This window comes from Sus scrofa, chromosome 1 (assembly GCF_054392235.1).
Source record: "Sus scrofa isolate SSC_HxYL_T2T_F1_AM1 chromosome 1, Sscrofa_HxYL_maternal_Yorkshire_Landrace_v2.0, whole genome shotgun sequence".
Classification (NCBI taxonomy): Eukaryota; Metazoa; Chordata; class Mammalia; order Artiodactyla; family Suidae; genus Sus; species Sus scrofa.
In genome coordinates this window covers 177067431-177086062 of record NC_139383.1, presented here as the reverse complement: position 1 = coordinate 177086062, position 18632 = coordinate 177067431, and the positions used below count along the sequence as shown (strand labels likewise).

The window sequence follows — 18632 nt, the reverse complement described above, 5'->3', positions numbered from 1 at the left end:
AACCTGTGCTAGATCCTGGAAATTCAATGGTGAGCCAAACTGCAATGTCCTTGTCCTGATGGGATTCCTCTACTGGTGGGGCAAAATACATTTTTAGTTTGCAATAGAGAAGCATTTAGTTTGCAATAGAGAAGGATAAGGGGACTTAGGAGAAGTGGGTGGGGGTGAGGGCTGCTCTCTTACACAGGCTGTCGGGAAAGGCCTTGTGCTAAGGGTGACAGTAGTCAGTGACCCTTAAGGTAAGGGAGAATCTGAGACAACTGTGGTTATCTGAGAAAAGAGTATTCCAGGTGGAAGGAATCAGCAAGCGCAAAGGCCCTAGGGTGGGAAGATGCTTGGCATGTTGTGGAGTAGAGTGAGCAGGGCAAGAATGGAAGGGGACTAGGTCAGAGATGAACCAGGGTGAGGGATGACTGAGGACTTGTCTTGCTGACTGGAGATATGGTATAAAAGCAGAAAAGCAAAATCCAGCAACAAGAGATAGACTTTGGGGAAACAGGTGAGCAAAGCTTTGGTCCCATTGGTTTGAAGTATCCTAGGGTCTTCTGAGTGCAGCTGGACAGCTGGCAGCAGGGGACAGGGACCTTCAGCTTGCGAGGGAGGTCAGGGCATAGACTCTCAGAGTCTGTCCCTGAGGGCAGAGAGTAAAGCGGGGGAGGGGTGCCTGCTCCCAGATGGGGAGGTGGGGTGTAACACTATGAGGGCTTATCTGTGCCTGCCTCTCCGAGAGGGACGTAGCCAGGGAGCTTGCAGTGCTGGGCAAATGCCTGCAGGACCAGAGCCCTTGAGATATAACTAAAACTCGTGGGGAACACTCATGCGCACAGAATAGGTCTAGGGTTCTTACCAAGACTCACTGCAGTGTATGTGAAACATCTGCAGTTAGCACTCTGGACCTCTGGTTCTCAAGCCTCAGCGTGGATCACAGTCCACTGGGAGGCTTGTTAAATTGGAGTGTCGGGCTCCACCTCCAGAGTTCTGATTCCACAGATCTGGTGGGACCTGAGATTCTTCCACTCCCCTCTTGGCTCCTGCATCAGAGTCTCTGATGGAAATGGACAAGATAGGGGTTGAGCGGGTGGCCAAAGCCAAGAGTGTCCTTGTACCCTGTCAGCCTGCTTCTGAAGCAGCCACCAGTGATATTAGCCTCATGAGCCTGACTACAACCTCGTAGGAAGGGGAAGAAGCCTATCCCAGGCTTCCTGGCACCTGCCCACCTGGCCTGAGGCACCACCCTCAGGACACTACCTAGTTGCTAGGGGGGGTCAAGGGCAGTGAGAGGGAGGGGCCTGGAAACCAAGAGAAAATGCAGAAGGGGCATCCAGGGGAGGGGAGACTGAGAAGGAAGCTAGATGTACTGGCTCTTGCAGAATGATACCAGAGCCTTGGTCTCCCCAGTTCTGGGGTGTCCTTTTTTATTTTTATTTAATCTTATTGGGATATAGTTGACTTACAGTGTTGTATTAGTTTCAGGTGTACAGCAAAGTGAATCATTCATTCCTATAACTATATCCATTCTTTTTCCCATATAGGTTATTACGAACATTGAAAAGATTTTCCTGTGCTATACGGTTAGGTTCTCATTAATCAGCTATTTTATACAGTTGTGTGTATATGTTACTCCCCACCTCCCAATTCTTCCCTCCCCCCAGCGGGTGTTCTGATGGGAAACAGAGGTTTCTTTTGGGCAAAAGGGAGCATCTTAAACATAACTGTCATCACCCTTCACAATGGAAGGACAAACTTGGTGGCTTGGCTCATTCAAAGTCACCTAGACAGGAGTCTTGTATCTCTTTCAAGGATCCTTTTGGATTCTTTTGCAATAATCAAAATCAAAGTTTGGGTGGTGAGATGCTGAAGGGTCTGCATGAGGAGATGCCCTGTGGACAGCCCTTGAGGTGGTGGGGAGGGAGACAGGCTTGGAAGCAGACTCTCTTCCCAGGGCCAAGTGCAACCTCCCGCCAGCACCCCAAACTAGCTCCACCCCCACCTCCTCCCAGAGGCCACACCGCATAGGATGGGCACCCTCAGCCCGCAAGGTGGACAGAGTTGGGCAAGGCACCTGCCAATACAGGTTCATACTCCATCTCTCCCAGGAGACCTCGCTGAAGACGTGGTGTCTTCACACACAGAGCGATCTCCTTAGCTTGAAAATAGGGTCACCATTGCTGGGGTCTTCAGCAGACCCTGATTTTCAGAGGCAGAGTGGACTGGGAAGGGACAAGGTGGCCAGGAGCAGGCCCAGGAGGTGCAGGTGGACGTGCAGTGAATATGGGGTCTCAGGACCGCCCCCATTGCTGAGAGGGGCCTTAGAAATTTTTTAGCCCCAATCCATCATTTTACAAGAAAGGAAACTAAGGCCCAGAGCTGGAAAGAGACCAAGGACACCCTTGAAACTAAACTCTCCCACCTCCCAGTCCAGCATCACTTCTGATTCCTGTGGTATTTCTACCTGCTGTGTGGGTGAAAACTGCCGAACGGGTTAGTCCACCCACCATCCTGGGTCCCTTGTTTCAAGATCACTAGGTGGTATCTACTTAAACTAAATTCTAACTTGAGTAAGACATTAATTTTTCTACCATGCCTTTATGTGCTGCCTTCCCAGATAACAAGTTTACATTTTCACTAGGATCTTCCATGTTTAAAACCCACTGATGGTGGAATCTGGAGTTGGCTGGAAAGGAAATCCATGAAGAATAAATCCACAAAAAACTGGCTGGCAAGTCTAGGTCTGGGGGCGATGCCCTTGGGCCCTGTCGTTCCCTCCTTTCCACACCCAAGATTTCCCAGCCTTTCCTCTGTGGCCGTTTTCCTCGGGGTTATCCAGCACCACAGGATGGGCACAGATCTCTTGCCTTAGAGACAAATGAAGGCGCATTAGGGTCTAATCTAGGCTTTAAAACCATGCAAACCTGGGCTCAGCCACTTTCTGAGCCGTGGGAACTTGAGCACATCACATCCACTTACTGGACCACAGTTTCTTCATCTGTAAAGTGGGCATGATGGTGCAAACCCCTAAGAGTTCCTTGAGGAAGAAACAGGAGGGGGTGTGTGAGGTGCATACCATGGACAGATGATGGGAAAGTTAGTTCCCTTTTCTAGCCTCTTCCCCAGGAAAGAATATGGTATCTAGAAGAGGTTTCCAGGAAAAGGGTCCCAGGGACGTGGTTTTTTGGGGGGACAGAATGACAGATCTTATCCAAGTCATCCCTCCTTCTCAGTGACAGTGCCAGTTGTCAGGCCCAGGGCAGCCTCGGCCTTTGTTGCTGTGACAATCTCACAAAGGGACATCCTAAGCTCTTTTCCTGGCTTGGGCCCTCAGAGCAGGCTCCCAACACCGCCATGCATAAGTGCCCTCTGCTATTTTCTCTTGGAACAAATAAAAATCCAGCACCATGACTCATGCTGGTTAACAAATCACTACAGAAGCAAAGCCCAGGATAGGATGAAACCACCCAACACACGAAGGAGAGGGAGAAAGAAAAAACTGTAGTCATGGGGAAATGTTGGCCCATGGCCCCAGGCCAAGCCACACAGCGTATGGACAAGAAGAGGGTGAGCCACAGAGGGCTGGAGGAGTGGAAATCCAGACAGCTATCCTCACAGGCAGGAGCTGGGGGCACCTTCAAACCCTCAAAAATACAAAGCAGCATTGAGAGCTGACAAGGAAAGCCTGTGGGCCCCAGAGCACAGCCACATTCTGGGGACAGCGCGAGCATTTAAGATGCAGCCTACAAATGCTTCCTCATCTCTAGGAGATTTTTTTCTCTCCTCTGTTAGCTCTCCCTCTCATGCTCTCTCCTTTAAAAAAAAAAAAAAAAAGGAGTTCCGATCATGGCTCAGTGGTTAACGAATCCAACTAGGAACTAGTCGGTTGCAGGTTTGACCCCTGGCCTTGCTCAGTGGGTTAAGGATCCAGCATTGCCAGTGAGCTGTGGTGTAGGTCGCAAGCACGGCTCGGATCCCTCGTGGCTGTGGTGTAGGCTGGCGGCTATAGCTCCAATTAGACCCCTAGCCTGGGAATTTCTATATGCCGTGGGAGCGGCCCTAGAAAAGGCAAAAAGACCAAAAAAAAAAAAAAAGAAAAAAAAAATCAGGAAAATCCTAAACTTGAAGCGTATGTCAGTGAGGGCCTAGCTAATCTCTGATACATTTACAATCTGCTCAACCGGAAAAAGAGCCAAGGCCAGTCCTCAAGGCCATAGAACAACCATAATGCTGATCCCGGAGAGGCAGGGGGCCAACCTCTGTGTGCTTTGGGGGTAAGACACACAATCTCAGTAGTGGAAACATTGAAGGGAAAGTCTTCTGGTTTCTAACATCCAAGAAAGAAAATAAATCTCATTTGGGCATTTCAAGGAAACCAAAGGGATTTATTTGCCAGCTCAGCATCTTCTTTATCCGCCGTCCATGGGCCCTTCGACCTCCCTTTTCTTTGATTCCAGCCTCCAGTGCTGTTTGTTCTGTGACTCCAGTGTCCTTCCTAAGTCCAACTCAGGGGAGAAAAGGGGAACTCCTCACATGAAGCAGAGAATAAACTAAAGCTGAAATTCACTCCATCTTGAGAATGGTCTTCTGTAATTTCACAGGTTTGAATTGCCATGACTGGTTTTCAGCGTTTAATGGCTCTTTGGTACTTTACTTGCAATCATCACAGCTGACACTAGGGGGAGCAAGGCTGCCCGCCACCAGCTCCTCTCTCCAGTCATCTAAGCTTCTCACCGATGTCACTAAGGAGTACACTTGCTTCCATTCTGTTAGGCTATAAAATATGAAAAAGCAAATTCCTTATTAAAAATCATAACATGGAATCATTTGAAAGTTATATACTATTAGAAAAACAGATAATGTGCTACACATACTTTCTCTCACTAATTTGGTGATTGATCACTAACCTGATCCTTGTTTTCTCCAGGCTTGGAGAGAATACCTTCTTCTAACTTTCCCTGATTGTTTTGTGGAGAATCAAGGGCTCCTCAGGAATTCAAACTCTCCCAGGTGTTTTTTTTTCTTCTCTTTCATCAACTTCTCTTCCACACGGTGGCAACACTCAGACCCACGGCCAATAGCAAATGCTTCTTATTGATTTGAGACCGTCTGGACAACGTTTCTGTCATTTTCTGTGGCATTCCTAAACCCTTCCCACTTTCTCTCTTGAATCATTTCTTCCTGGCTTAGCAGCGATGAGTCATCCTGAGCCCATAATGCAGAGAGATATGGAGAGAAAGTTGTAGAAAAAGCCAGTGAAGAGAAATGGAACATGAAGTGGGGGAAGGGAAAGAGGTTAGAAAAGATGGGGTGGAGAATAAAGAGCTAGGAGGGTAGGAGAGAAAGGGGGCCGTGAGCCCCCAAGGGTACCGCATGCCTTTTACTTGTCTTTGCATCTCTGGTGCTTGGCACAAGCCACAGGAGAAGGAGAGAATGGTTCTAGACGTCTGGGTGCTAATCTCAGGGCAGCCCAAAGCCGGACGTTCTTATTATAAAGGGTCTGGGGATGGTGGTCTCCAATGGGAGAGGCTGAGATTTCCTGTCTTTTTCTTTCCCCTGAAAACCTGGGAGAGGCCCAGCCGAAGCCATGCCGAGGGTAGGTGGGTGGTGTATGGTGGCTTGGCTCAACCTGGGGTGGCTTTCCCTGCAACAGTAGCTCTCCTCTGCACTGGCCCCTCTGCCTCTCCCAACCACTGAGCCAATGATTTTGTAACCCAAGGAGGAGGATGTTTCCAAAAATGTAATGACAGGCTTCACCCTCCAGCACTTTAAGTGAGTCCACAGTCTTTGTTTCCTCACTGCTTCTCAAAATAAGAATAATGCTGTCAGAGTAGCCGTTACTCACGGCGGGAGGAGGGAAAGCAATCTGAGCTTTAACAGGACGGAAGAAAGTACTTCGAAGGATTCTGCAGAGTCAATGATTCCCTGAAGCAACACAGGGCTCCCAGATGGAACACAAAGCTGGTGTCTCTGTCCTCCGCTCCTCTATACCCCACCCACTCCCCGGGGATGGGGAGAGGACCAGGCAGGAGAGTGAGGCCAGGGAGCTGCCCCTTAGCCAGCTGTGTGACCTGGGTGAGAGGCTTAGCTTCTCTGGGCTGCAGTTTCCTCAGCTTCAAGGTGGGGCTGCTGTCTCCCTCACAAGGCTGTTGTGAGGGTTAATGAAGGTAATATTGGGGGAAGCACTTAGCACAATCCCTGAAGCACATTGCCCCCAAATATTCATTCTTGGATGTATTCATTTATTTACTTATTCGTATAAAATGCTTTGAACATAGATGAATGCAAAACCCAGTTTTGTCAGCTGTTTCTTAATTGGGCATCCTGCACCCGATTCCATTATTTCAAAGCCTGGTAATCACCTGATAATCTAGGGCTTCCCAACTGTCAGAACAGAATTGCCTATGAAAGTTAATAAAAGAATACAGATTCCTGGAGTTCCCATTGTGGCTCAGCAGTAACGAACCCAACAAATATCCATGTGGATGCCGGTTCAATCCCTGGCCTTGCTCAGTGGGTTAAGGATCCGGTGTTGCCGGGAGCTTTGCTGTGAGCTGTGGTGTAGGTCACAGAGGTGGCTCAGATCCTGCACTGCTGTGGCTGTGGATGTGGCTGTGGCATAGGCCAGCAGCTGCAGCTCCAATTCGACCCCTAGCCTGGGAGCTACCATGTGTTGCAGATGCGGCCCTAAAAAGACAAAAAAAAAGAAATGCAGATCCCTTATCCCAATCCAAGACTTACAGAATCTGAATCTCTAGAGGTAGAAATTTACATTTTATTTATTTATTTATTTATTTTGCCTTTTTGCCTTTTCTTGAGCTGCTCCCGCGGCTCATGGAGGTTCCCAGGCTAGGGGTCGAATCAGAGCTGTAGCCGCCGGCCTACTCCAGAGCCACAGCAAGGCGGGATCCGAGCTGCGTCTGTGACCCACACCACAGCTCATGGCAACGCCGGATCCTCAACCCACTGAGCAAGGCCAGGGATTGAACCCACAACCTCATGTTTCCTAGTCAGATTCGCTGATCACTGCGCCATGATGGGAACTCCTAGAAATTTACGTTTTTAAATATTACGAGGCAAGTCTCATGCCCAACCAGGTTCTGGAACCACTAGATCCTTTTTTAAGAACCTGTCAGTTTTCATGGATTCAGAGGTTAGCTCCTTTCCAGGCTTACGCTGAGAGTGACCCTCAGTGCCTGAATCTAAAGGAGTGACCAACGGCAGGAGTATAGAGACCCAGAAAGCATAGGGTGACCAGAGGGGACTGTGCAATTCTTCTCAACCATGCAGGCATCTAACCACCTGGCTACACCTCAAGCCACTCCTGATAGAGTTCTCTGGGCAAGTGAGGAAAAGGGAGCAGGTTTGGAATGTCAGGGAGGTGAGGAGGACGAGGGATGAACGGTGGGGTGAGGACTGCTTTACCACAAGCTCTGTGAAGACAAGGACTGGTCTTGCCCTTCTGGGTCCAGCCTTCACTGTGGAGGCGCATTGGATAATAGACCTAAACGCTGGCCCCATCAGGCCTCAGCTGCCAGCCCTCCCCCTGGGCCCTACCCTTTCCTCACCCGGCTCTATCCACCCTCAAGTTACCTGCTCCAGGAAGGCTTCCCAGAGAGCCCCTCCTCTGGGCCCCACCCACATGGGCCCCCCTCACAGGGCTGTCCTCCACACAGGTCATCGGGGGTGGGTCTCTCGGCCCCACCAGTCTAAGGGTGTGGACTCAGCTTCATTCACCTCCAGCCCACAGTGCCTGGCACACAACGAGTTCTCAGTAACTACTAATTTGAACTGAACTTGTCCAAGCCTCTGTAGATGAGGAAACTGAGGCCCGGAGACAGAGAGTGGATCACCCTAGGCCACTGAGACCCTCTGGGTGTAGATCAGAGCTCACCATAGACGGGTCAGCAGGCCCAAGACGGAAAAAGAGTATCTGTCCTTTCGCCTCCCGGCCATCTGCTTTTCTCTGACCTCCTCTGAGTCCACATGGCTGGTGGAAAGAGCAGTGGACACAATCAGCACACTGAGTGTCCCAGGCGTGCCTCAGCCTCTACCCAGAGAATCTGGACAATCTCTGGGCCTTGCTTTCTTCTCCAGTCACTTGGGACCACCTCTCCTTGTCTGTCTGCCCCCGCTGGCAGTGGGTGAGATGAAACGAGCTGTTCAGTGTGTACACTGGTCACACATAAAGTATCACCATCCTAATTATGAGCCGAAGGAAACAGGCCCGCCCGGGATGGAAAACAGGCAATTCCAAGGCCCCTGTCCTTGCTACCAAGTACTCCCTGGGGCACCATCAGACTAGCACATACCAAGAAATTAAAACCGTGCATTTCACTGAGAAACATATTGCTGTGTTTAGGTTTCATTTTCAGAGGAAAGAGTTGTGATAAAACTGGAGGAGTTGAGGGTGTGGGAAAGACTCAGCCTGACTTGGGAAAATCAAGCAAGAGTTTATCAAACATTTTGAAAAGAGAAGGGGAGATTTTTACACTGTAGACCCAGCCTCTCTGGGGGAACACCAGACCATAGCCACCTTCCTGGGGTGAGCTGGGCCAAGGGCACCCCGAGGTTGGTGGGCCATCTGCACATGGCACCCAGAAGAGCTCAGGCCAGCTCTGCCTCCAGCTACATCTCAAGAAGCAGAGTGAGGAGTTCCCATCATGGTGCAGCGAAAATGAATCTGACTAGCATCCATGAGGACGCAGGTTCGATCCCTGGCCTCGCTCAGTGGATAGGGATCCAGGGTTGCCATGAGCTGTGGTGTGGATCGCAGACGAGACTCGGATCCCATATTGCTGTGGCTGTGGTGTAGGCCAACGGCTACAGCTCCAATTCGACCCCTAGCTTGGGAACCTCCATATGCCATGGGTTTGGCCCTAAAAAGACAAAAAAAAAAAAAAGAAGAAGAAGAAAAAGACGCAGAGTGAATATTCAGCTTGTCTTTGCAAAATGAGCAGCTTCCTCCACCTGTTCATCTGTTTATTCACTCAACAACTACTGAGCCTTGACTGTGTTCATGGTAATTTGATCAGTACTGAGGGGGAGATTTAAAGATGAATCAGGGTCTCTCTCTCTCTCTCTCTCTCTCTCTGCTTTCTAGAGGCAAAATATCTATAGGAGAGGAAAAATAGATAAGAGAGGTCCCTAGCTTCATGTGAATTGAAAGAAAGCCTTCAGCTGAGATTAAGGAGGACTTCCTGGAGAAAGAGGGACTGACGAGTGGATGGAATGGAGCCAGTTCAATGGTTTGTGATCAGGGGACTGCATGCACAAAGGCAGGAATGAGAATGCCAGGTGTGAAAACAGGTCAGTGGCCCTGTGAGACCTGGCATTGGGATGTGAGAAAGGGAGGGACATTGAACTAGACGGCACAAGCTGGCCACTCTCTTTTTCACAGTCAGTGGGTCAAGATCTCATTTTCCCTTCAAATGGGTTGAGAGTGTGTGTTGCGGTCACCTTCCCTCCCTCTTCTCTCTTCTGTTCTAAGAACTTCTGCACATTAGGAAAAAATGCTATTTGGATGTATGCTGAGGTAGACCCAGAAGTTTCCAGGAACAAAAGCAGAAAGCCAAGCTTGTGAAATCAACAGCTGTGATGATGCTTGTCAGCAGGCTCTGTGCCCAAGATGACAGGATGGCTCCAGGGCCAGCTTGCATAGGAACAGGCGGGTGCTTTGTACCCACTCTTCGCACTGCTATGCATCGCCGCTTGTGCACAGAGACTTCTCTGTTCACTAGGATTGATAAAAGCCTTGTGTGATGGAAAATTTTTTCTTAATATTATTTTTTATAGAGAAAGCCCTATTTATTTATTCATTCATTCATTTACTTATTTATTTTGCTTTTTGGGGCCGCACCCTCAGCGTATGGAAATTCCCAGGGTACAAGTCGAATCAGAGCTGCAGCCACCAGCCTACGCCACAGCCACAGCAATGCAGGATCCGAGTCGCATCTGCAACCTACACCACAGCTCATGGCAATGCCACTCCTCAACCTGCTGAGTCGGACCAGGGATGGAACAAGCATCCTCATGGATACTGGTTGGGTTCCTTATGCCAAGCCACAATGGGAACCCCTGGAAAAACTTTCTAAAAGCACCTAAACATTTATCAAGAGGAAAGGGATGAAACAATTGAAATATCCATCAATAGGAGAATGATTAAAAAGAAAAAAAAATCACTGTGCAACCAGTATAAAGGAAGGGGTGGAGCTATACCATCCAGTTATGCCAGGTCCACCTCTAACATCCAAGGGGCCTGGCTCAAGAAAACAAATGGGGGTTCAGCCCATAGCCCACCATCTTTTCTTCCCACCTCCAGTTCCCTCTTAGTGATCAAGGGGCCTTGTCCATATGGACACCCACCCTATATCTGCAAGCTCTGTCCAGCCCTGGCCTATCAACCATTCCTTGGCTAACCAGTCAGTGGTGTGATTCACCACCGGCAAGACTGATCCAGAGAAGAGGCCTGTCCTGAGCTGCTGGACTAGGAGATTCTGGGTCCCAGCTACCCAGAGGGGTGGGATGTGGGCTCTAGGTACATGTTCCCTTGATCCCTAGGACTCCTCACCCCGTAGAAAGAGGCACAGCCAGGAAAAGGTCAGCTCAGGACCTAGGGCAGAGGTCGCTGTGACCAGGTCTCAGTGTGGCATTGATATATACTGACATGGAAAGTATAAGATAATAAGGTGGAAAACACACTGCAAAACCATGCATGTAGGGTGATTTCATTTTTCTAAAAAAATTCCCGTATGATTACCTAGAAGGTTTTCTGCATCCCTGCTGCCAATGGTGGTTGTCTGTAAACAGCTCCTTCTAGGTTAAGATGGGTAGTGAAGGGCCTTGCACATTATACTTTGTGTAGCTCTACGAACATTATACAAGCATGTGTTACTTTTATAATCTAAAAAATTTGTAAATAATACTTTTTAAATGTTAATACTCTTTGGCACCAGTAAAGGTAGGTATTTCTAATGTGTTTTCTTGTGACCCAAAGAAACAAAACAAATTAAAAAAAGAAAAAATCCTGGATCATTCCTAGATAGTCATGGAGGTTGCTGTGGTCGTGGCCCCCAGATGCAGTAAAAATTTCCCAGACACATATGCTTCCTCGCATGTCCAGAGGGCCTCCTATCTGCCTCTTCAGCAAATCTTTTTATTTATGTATTTATTTATTTATTTATTTTTGGCTTTTTTACAGCTGCACCCATGGCATATGGAGGTTCCCAGGCTAGGGGTCGAATCAGAGTTATAGCCTCCAGCCTACACCACAGCCACAGCACAGATCCTTAACCCACTGAATGAGGCCAGGGATTGAACCCGCGTCCTCCTGGATACCAGTCAGATTCGTTAACTGCTGAGCCATGATGGAAACTCCCAGCAGATCTTTCATACAAGGGCTCCCAGTCCTGTCTATGTATCTTGGGCACTCTAAAAATAGATTCACAGGTCCCATCCCCTGACTGGCTGAATTAGAATCTTCTGGAGGTTATCCCCAGGAATATGCATTTCTAACTCTCCAGGTGATTCTCATGACCAGCAGGGGCTGGTTCCCACCGCCCTCAAAACCCTGGTTATAAGTAGCCCAGGTATGTTCAGTCCCATTTGGTAGATGAGAATACTGAGGCCCAGTGCAGTTAGCAGCTTTGCCTCAGGCCAGAGTGTGAAGTCTGTTGATTCCTCTGCTAGAACTAGTTTTACTCGCCCAGCTGAGTTAACAGGTATTGGAAGACAGAAGATGACCTGTTTTCCGTGGTCCCAGTTTGCGGGCTCTCAGATTAGTGGTCCCACTAAACCAGGTGATAAGCTAATCTGTTCAATAAGTGTATTTGGAGGACCCACTCTGTGCCAGGCACTGTTCTGGGTGCTGGGTTATCTAGAGCTGCAAACCTGACTGACAAGTTCCTAGCTCTCTTGCAGCTCTAATTCTACTGAGAGATAAAGATGGTTAAAAGGCATATAGAGAGAGTTCCCTGGTGGCCTAGCAGGTTAAGGATCTGGCATTGTCATGGCTGTGGCTCAGGTCACTACTGTGGCATGGGTTCCATCCCTGACCTGGGAACTTCCACATGCCACAGGCATGGCAGAAAAATATATTTTTGAAGGTATATAGAGAAGACAGCATCCAAGAGTACAAAGTGCTATGAGGAAGATAAGGGAGGGTGGGGGGTGACAGGTGGTCAAGAACGGCCTCTTTGGGAAGGTGACGTTGGAGCTGAGCTCTAAACGATGACCCAGCTGGGCAGAACATCCATAGCAGCATTGGTAAAGGTGGGAACAGACAGGTGAGCTGCTGTGAGGTAATACAGAGCCTCAGAAGACATGATGGAGAGGCTGGATTTTAATGGAATGGGTTTGGGGCTTTGAGCCCAGCAAGGTTTGTGGTCACCATGCCTCTGCTTTCCCTATACGGTGCTTCTCAAACATGAGTGTGTGTCAGCATCCCCCAGAGGCTTGTTAACACACACGCTGGGCCCCTGATCCCCCCAGGCCAGTGTCCAATCTCTGATTCCCTTCTTTGATGGTCTCAGGTAGGGCCCAAGATGTTGCATTTCTAGGAAGCTTCCAAGGAAAGCTGATGCTGCTGGGCTGGAACCACTTTGAGGACTGTTGATGTGTTGTAATGGCCTGTTGACCTGCCTGTCCCCTTCACTAGGCTGGAGGCAGAGATCACATCATGTACATCATCATGCCCCCAGTGCTTGGTGCCTCTATAGGAGCTCAGTAAATGCTCAAGATTCAGTGAATGAGTGAGGGTGTGTATTATATGAAGTAATAGCTGTAAAGACCTTAGAACATAGAGGTACCAGGTAAATGTATGAGTCAGGGTTCTTCTGAGAAATGAGATGGATAGGTAGGTAGGTAGGTAGATACATAGATATACAAGGGAAGAGAGGGGTTATAAGGAGTTGGCTCATATGATTATGGAGGTTGGCAAATCCTAAAATCTGCAGTTTGAGTCAGCAAGTTGAAGACCCAGGAGAGCTGATGGTGTCATTCCAGTCTGAAGGCCAACAGGCTGGAGACCTAGAAAGAGCTGACATTTTGACTTGAGTCCAGCAGAGGAAAAAGCCAATGTCTCAGCATGGAGATAGTCAGTTAGGAAGGATTTGCTCTTATTTAGGGGAGGGTCAGCATTTTTGTTCTATTGGAGCCTTCAACTGATTGGACAAGACCCACCCTCATTGAGGAGGACAATCTGCTTTACTCAGTCTACAGATTTAAATGGTCATCTCATCTAAAGACCCTCCCTCGCAGACACACCCACCCAGAATACTGTCTGACCAAATATCTGGGCACCCCTCAGCCCAGTCAAGTTGACACCCAAAATGAACCATCAGAGTATAATAGTTATTTAAAATTCAGCCAATGAATTCTCATCTCTGACAAGGGTTTTCTAGAGACAGGGAGAGTAAGGAATGTGCTGGCAAACAGAGGGCTTCTCATTTTCCTGGCTGCCAGAGTCCAGGCCTGCCAGGCATCTGAGCCACAGTGAACCACAAGGCCCTCCAACCAGCCCAGGGAGACCTGGAGGTGCCGACTCCCCTCTGCTGGTCCTTGGGGGTGGGGGTCTCTCCTTCCGCACCCCCCCCCCCCGCCCCGCCAGGACCAGGGTTTGCTGTGCTCAGCACTTCCCCAGCCCCATCTTGAACACATTAGCCGCTATCCTTGGCTGGCTGGAGGAGGTTACATTTTCCATGGAGAGAGAGAGGGAGAGACACAGCCTCGCTAGAGGAATAGTCTCTCTTTGTTCCCTTGAGCTCCCTGCTCCTCAAGTGGAAGCCCCTCCCTGATGCATCTCTCTGATTTCAGGACAGGAAATGAAGCCAGGAGAGAAACGGAATAAAGGGCTTGGAGTGGGTTGGAGTGGAGGAGGGGTGCTGGTAGAGAGGAACAGGTGAGGAAGGGAAGAGGCTCCTGGGGGGCAGGCCCAGCTGGCTTAGGAGAAGGCAGTGTTCTCCCCATGCTGGGTGCTGCCCAGCCCCCAGAGCTGGGCTTTCCGAACTTCCCAGTCCTTCCCAGTGGTGGAAAGGACACTGGACTTGGTGTCCTGCTCTGAAACTGAGTGTCTCCTCATAGGGCTTGTCACATCCACCTTCTGAGGCTCAGATAGAGTCTGCCCTTCCTGCTCCAAAGCTGTCCTGATGATCAAAATCAAACACAATTCAGTTTCATCAAAAGGGATTCATTAAAATGAAAAGAATAGGCAATGAGAACTGGATTTCCTGGGATATGAGGTCCAGGTCTTGCAAAGAGGGGCAAAGAGGCTGACCAAGGAGGAGATGAAACCCACATCTTGCCCTTCCTAGGCATTCTTGTAGGCCTCTGGGCTCAGGGTCTCCTCCAGGGGCAGGCCTATTGGTTGCAGGTGTCCTCTTTCCTTCCCAAACAGCTGATGGCCTTTTTTGTTCCCATGGCTTCTCTGGGGAGCTAGGCTGCTCACACCTGCCTACTTAGACACAGCCAGTAAAAGGTCAAGCTGAGCATAGAGCCTGAGCTCCTGCCTCCAGGCTTTCTACCTTGGTGGGCACTGCGCTTGAGTCAGGACATCCTGCACCAGCCCTGCTCTGCCACCATCTCCTCTGAGTCCTCAGACACAACACTTCCCTGCTCCAGGCCTCTGATGCCTCATTGGTATGTGACAAGCCTAGCCAAGGAAACTCCACATTTCCTCCCAGCTCTGATGGTCTGCAAGGCCAGTTACCAGGTAACCAGAAACATCTGGAGTGCAGGGCTTCCTATCCAAGGGATGGTTGTAAGTGGGATGCACCCAGAACAAAAGGATTGCTGTTCCCACAAGGCTAGGCCAGGAGACAGTTTTATGCATTCAGTTAAACAACCAGAGAGGAATAATACACATCATGTTGGTAAGTCTGCCCACTTATACAGTGAGTATATGCCCCAGATGGAACATGAGCTGTGGGATGTGAATCTGCTCCTCTTTCATTGGTCCTGGATATTATCTTCCTCTTATAACATGGTAATATATGGAATTTCTAAGGGTAATTTTAACTACGTGTTTTTTGTTTGTTTGTTTTTTGGTTTTTGGTTTTTTTGCTTTACACACTCTAGGTAGGATGTCTTCAGCTATGAATACCTGAAAACTTAACTCAAAGAGACTTATACAGTAAAAAGTAGTTATTGCTTATATATCTGAAAAGTCCAGCAGCAGTCAAGCTTCAGGTATAGTTTGATCCAGAAGTTCACAGTATCATTGGGACTTAAGCTCTTTCTCTTGATGCTTCTCTCAGTTCTCCTTCTTTCAGTGCCTCAGCTCATACTCCTCATCATGACAAAGCAGCTGCCAGCAGTTCCAGGCCCTTCATCTGCACACTATGGGCAACCAGAGAAAAGGGACCACTTGGGTCCCAAAGTCCCAAGAGGAGGTCCTGAGGTTCACTCTGACTGGGGTGGCTTACATCATTGGCCTGCCCTGACTTAATCATTTCAGTCCAAGATTAACACTGGCCTGGCCTGCAATATATGCTCAGTCCCTACAACTGAGAAAGGAATCAGACTTCCTAGATCCCCAAACAGAAATGAGGACCGTTGGGAAAAGGGAAATGAGAAACCAGGGAAGTAAGCAACACTGACTTGAAATGGCAGCTGGGTCACTGCATTGAACCTCTGTGCACAGAACATATTTTATCCAGACACTGACTCTGGAAGCTCCTCTTAGGCTGGAGGCAAAGCCAAAGCTCTTGACGCTGCTGCTGCTATAGACTGGCAGACAGAAGGTCAGATCGGGCTCTGGGGACATTTTAACCTGGGCTTCAAGACCACCCACACAAGTGCAGTAGGGCAGACGGGGGTATCTTGGTCCTCAAGGAATTATGAAACTAAAGTGCTGGCCACAGCAGACATCAGGGATTACATGGTGGTCTATACAGGAAAGCCTGGGCTAATCGGTGAGGGAGTCCTAGAGGAGGTGGGACTTTGTGCTGAACCCTAAAGAGATGGTCTCCAAGGTGGGATATGCACACCACAGGGGAAGGAAGCCCAGGACAGTGTTCTGGAATACAGAAATAAAAGGGCTCAAGCTCTGTTTAAGTTTAACTTGTATTTAAAAAAAACAAACACAGGATTACCGATGTTTAATTTAATACGGAGACTGACAGCTGTACACTGGTATCATTCACATATAAATTTACACATATTAGGGCTGCATGTTACCTTTTTTCCTAATAAGAGTGTGCAATCTAAAATGTTCGGAGATTAAATTGCCTTGAAGGATCGAACCAGGGCTAACGACCCTGGAAAGCCTCGTTGGAGAGGGTGTGAGGTAGGGATTCAGGGCCCCTTCTCTTGAACTACATCCTGCTGGGACTGCAGGAGCCCAGCACCCAGCAAGGCCATGTCCAACCTTCCTCAGGTGGCCATCTCCACGATGAGTCTCCTCCCTTGGCAAGGCCTTGCTGAGAAAGCGACAACCAGGGAGGGGTCCTCCAAGGCTGTGGCTGAAGCCTGCCACTAATTCTTCCATCCGCAGCAGCCCTGGTACCCGCCTCCATGGAGGAAGGCCAAGAGCCCACAGCCAGTGAGTCACAGCATATAGCCCATGGAAAGGGCCCGACACTCGCCACGACCTTTGGGGTTTACCATCTGGTGCCCACGCCATAGGGTATAGGGTATCCAGCCCCCAAGAAGCAAATGGGCCCCAAGGTTGCAGTTGGCTATATAAGGCTGAGGCCGTGGGAGGTGGCAGGGGTGCCAGACCCCAGGAGCAATTTGGCTGCTCTCAAGGGTGACGCAAATATTTTCCCTGCACTTCGGCACTTATCCCCTCACAGTGAGACTGAATCATATCCTCAAAACCTCAAGCCCGACAGGCACACGTAATGCTGAGAATCAAGAGTGGCAAAGAGGGCTGACCTAGGCCCTCCCTTCATGGCAAAGAGATATTTGGGGCAACTCAGAGAAAGCTGCGCCAGGAGAGCTGGTCCCCAGCTCTGCCACAAACTAACTGTGGGGGCTGGGTCAACTCATCTCTCCCAGCCTCAGCTTCTGCATCTGTCCTGTGAGAACACTAAACCCTGCACTGCTACCTCATGAAGTGCTAAGAACCCCAGAGGAAATCAGGTTTGGGAAAATGGGGATGGGACGTAGGGGGCAGTCCTTGTTCTTTGAAAAGGACATCGCTTGGTCTTGGGGCAAATGTGGGGTCAGGACAACTTGATGTATGTACTGTCAGATTGTGGCATGTTGGCTGTTGCCAGCACAGATGATGCCTAGGAAGCCTCCAGTCTTTGTGTGGTGCTTACCTAGGTATGCCCACTTCTGTTTCTCCGGTGCCCTGTGGCATCTGTGACTCCCCACGGTGACCCCAAGAGGTGGGCAGTCCTGAAACTGTTAACCCCATTTCACAGCCAAGAAAACCAAGGTCACCAAGTGTCTCCAGGACACACAGCAAGCTGGCGACAGAATCAGGATGAAGAAAGACCCAGCCCAAAGATCTTGCCCTGTGATCGGGGGTCCCACTATGGGGGCTCAGAGTTCCACTCTATAAAATGGGGAGAGTTGTGAGGATCCTGCCTTGTCAGGCTGCAGGGGTGTTTTCTCGAAGACACACGGGGATAGCTTTTCTAGAAGACGGCAAGGTTTTGTCTTTTCTAGTCCAAAGCCTGCTGTGCCTGGTTGTCTCAGAGGCGCCCTGCAAGGTGTTCCTCAAAGTCACTCTTTCCAGAAAACACTCACCGTCAGACAGTGGAGTCCTAGAGGGAACATTCCTCTAAGGACACTTGGTCACATACCAGGTTGACCCTGAAAATAGGAACAGCCAGAAAAGCAACCTTGGAGCCCAAACTTGCTTACTGACACCTCCCTGAATCTCTCTCTGTCTCCCTGCCTGTCTGTCTTTCTGTCTCTCTCTCTCTCTCTCTCTCTCTCTCTCTCTCTTTCTCTCTCGCTCACTCTCCTGGAAAGAAGGAACAGCCTTGACCACACAGTCACTCGCAGAATTAAGTAGCCAAAAATCACATCTGTCTAGACAAATAGACTTTATGGGTCTAATTAACTCCTGCCAGTCAAAAATAGGCATGCCTAATAAGCAGATATATTTAGAATCTGTCATTATCTGGTTCCCAAGGGAGAAACCTTAGCTCTTATTTCATAGACTCTAATTTCAAACAGAGCTGTAACTCCCATTTTGGATCTTAGTTCTTTCCTGATGGCACAGAGAGGTGCGTGGGAGCAGGGCAGGGGGATAGTTGACCTCAAGAGGCCATTTAAGTCCTGTGTAGCCTGAACCTCCAGGTTCGTCCCTCTTAACCATCTTTTTTTTTTTTTTTTTTTTTTTAATCTTTTGTCTTTTGAGGGCTGCACCCGAGGCATATGGAGATTCCCAGGCTAGGGGTCGAGTCGGAGCTGTAGCCACCGGCCTACACCACAGCCACAGCAACACTGAATCCAAGCTGCAACCTACACCCACAGCTCACAGCAACACCAAATTCTTAACCCACTGAGTGAGGCCGGGATCGAACCCACAACCTCATGATTCCTAGTTGGATTCGTTTCCCGGGCACTATGATGGGGACTCCATTAACCATCTTAAAACAGAAAACAGTTGCTTCTTCTTTGGGAAGCTGCTGGGAGAGCAGGGCTCCAGAAAGGTCTTGTTGTGCCCATCCTATATTCATCTGTTAAGA

At 49.2% G+C, this 18632-nt stretch overlaps 1 protein-coding gene across 2 annotated transcripts in view; it reads left to right on the top strand.

Annotated features, from left to right (window-relative positions):
- Positions 1-18632, top strand: part of ITGA11 (integrin subunit alpha 11) — a 124614-nt gene that overhangs the window by 40706 nt on the left and 65276 nt on the right. The gene's annotated exons all lie outside the window — the stretch shown is intronic.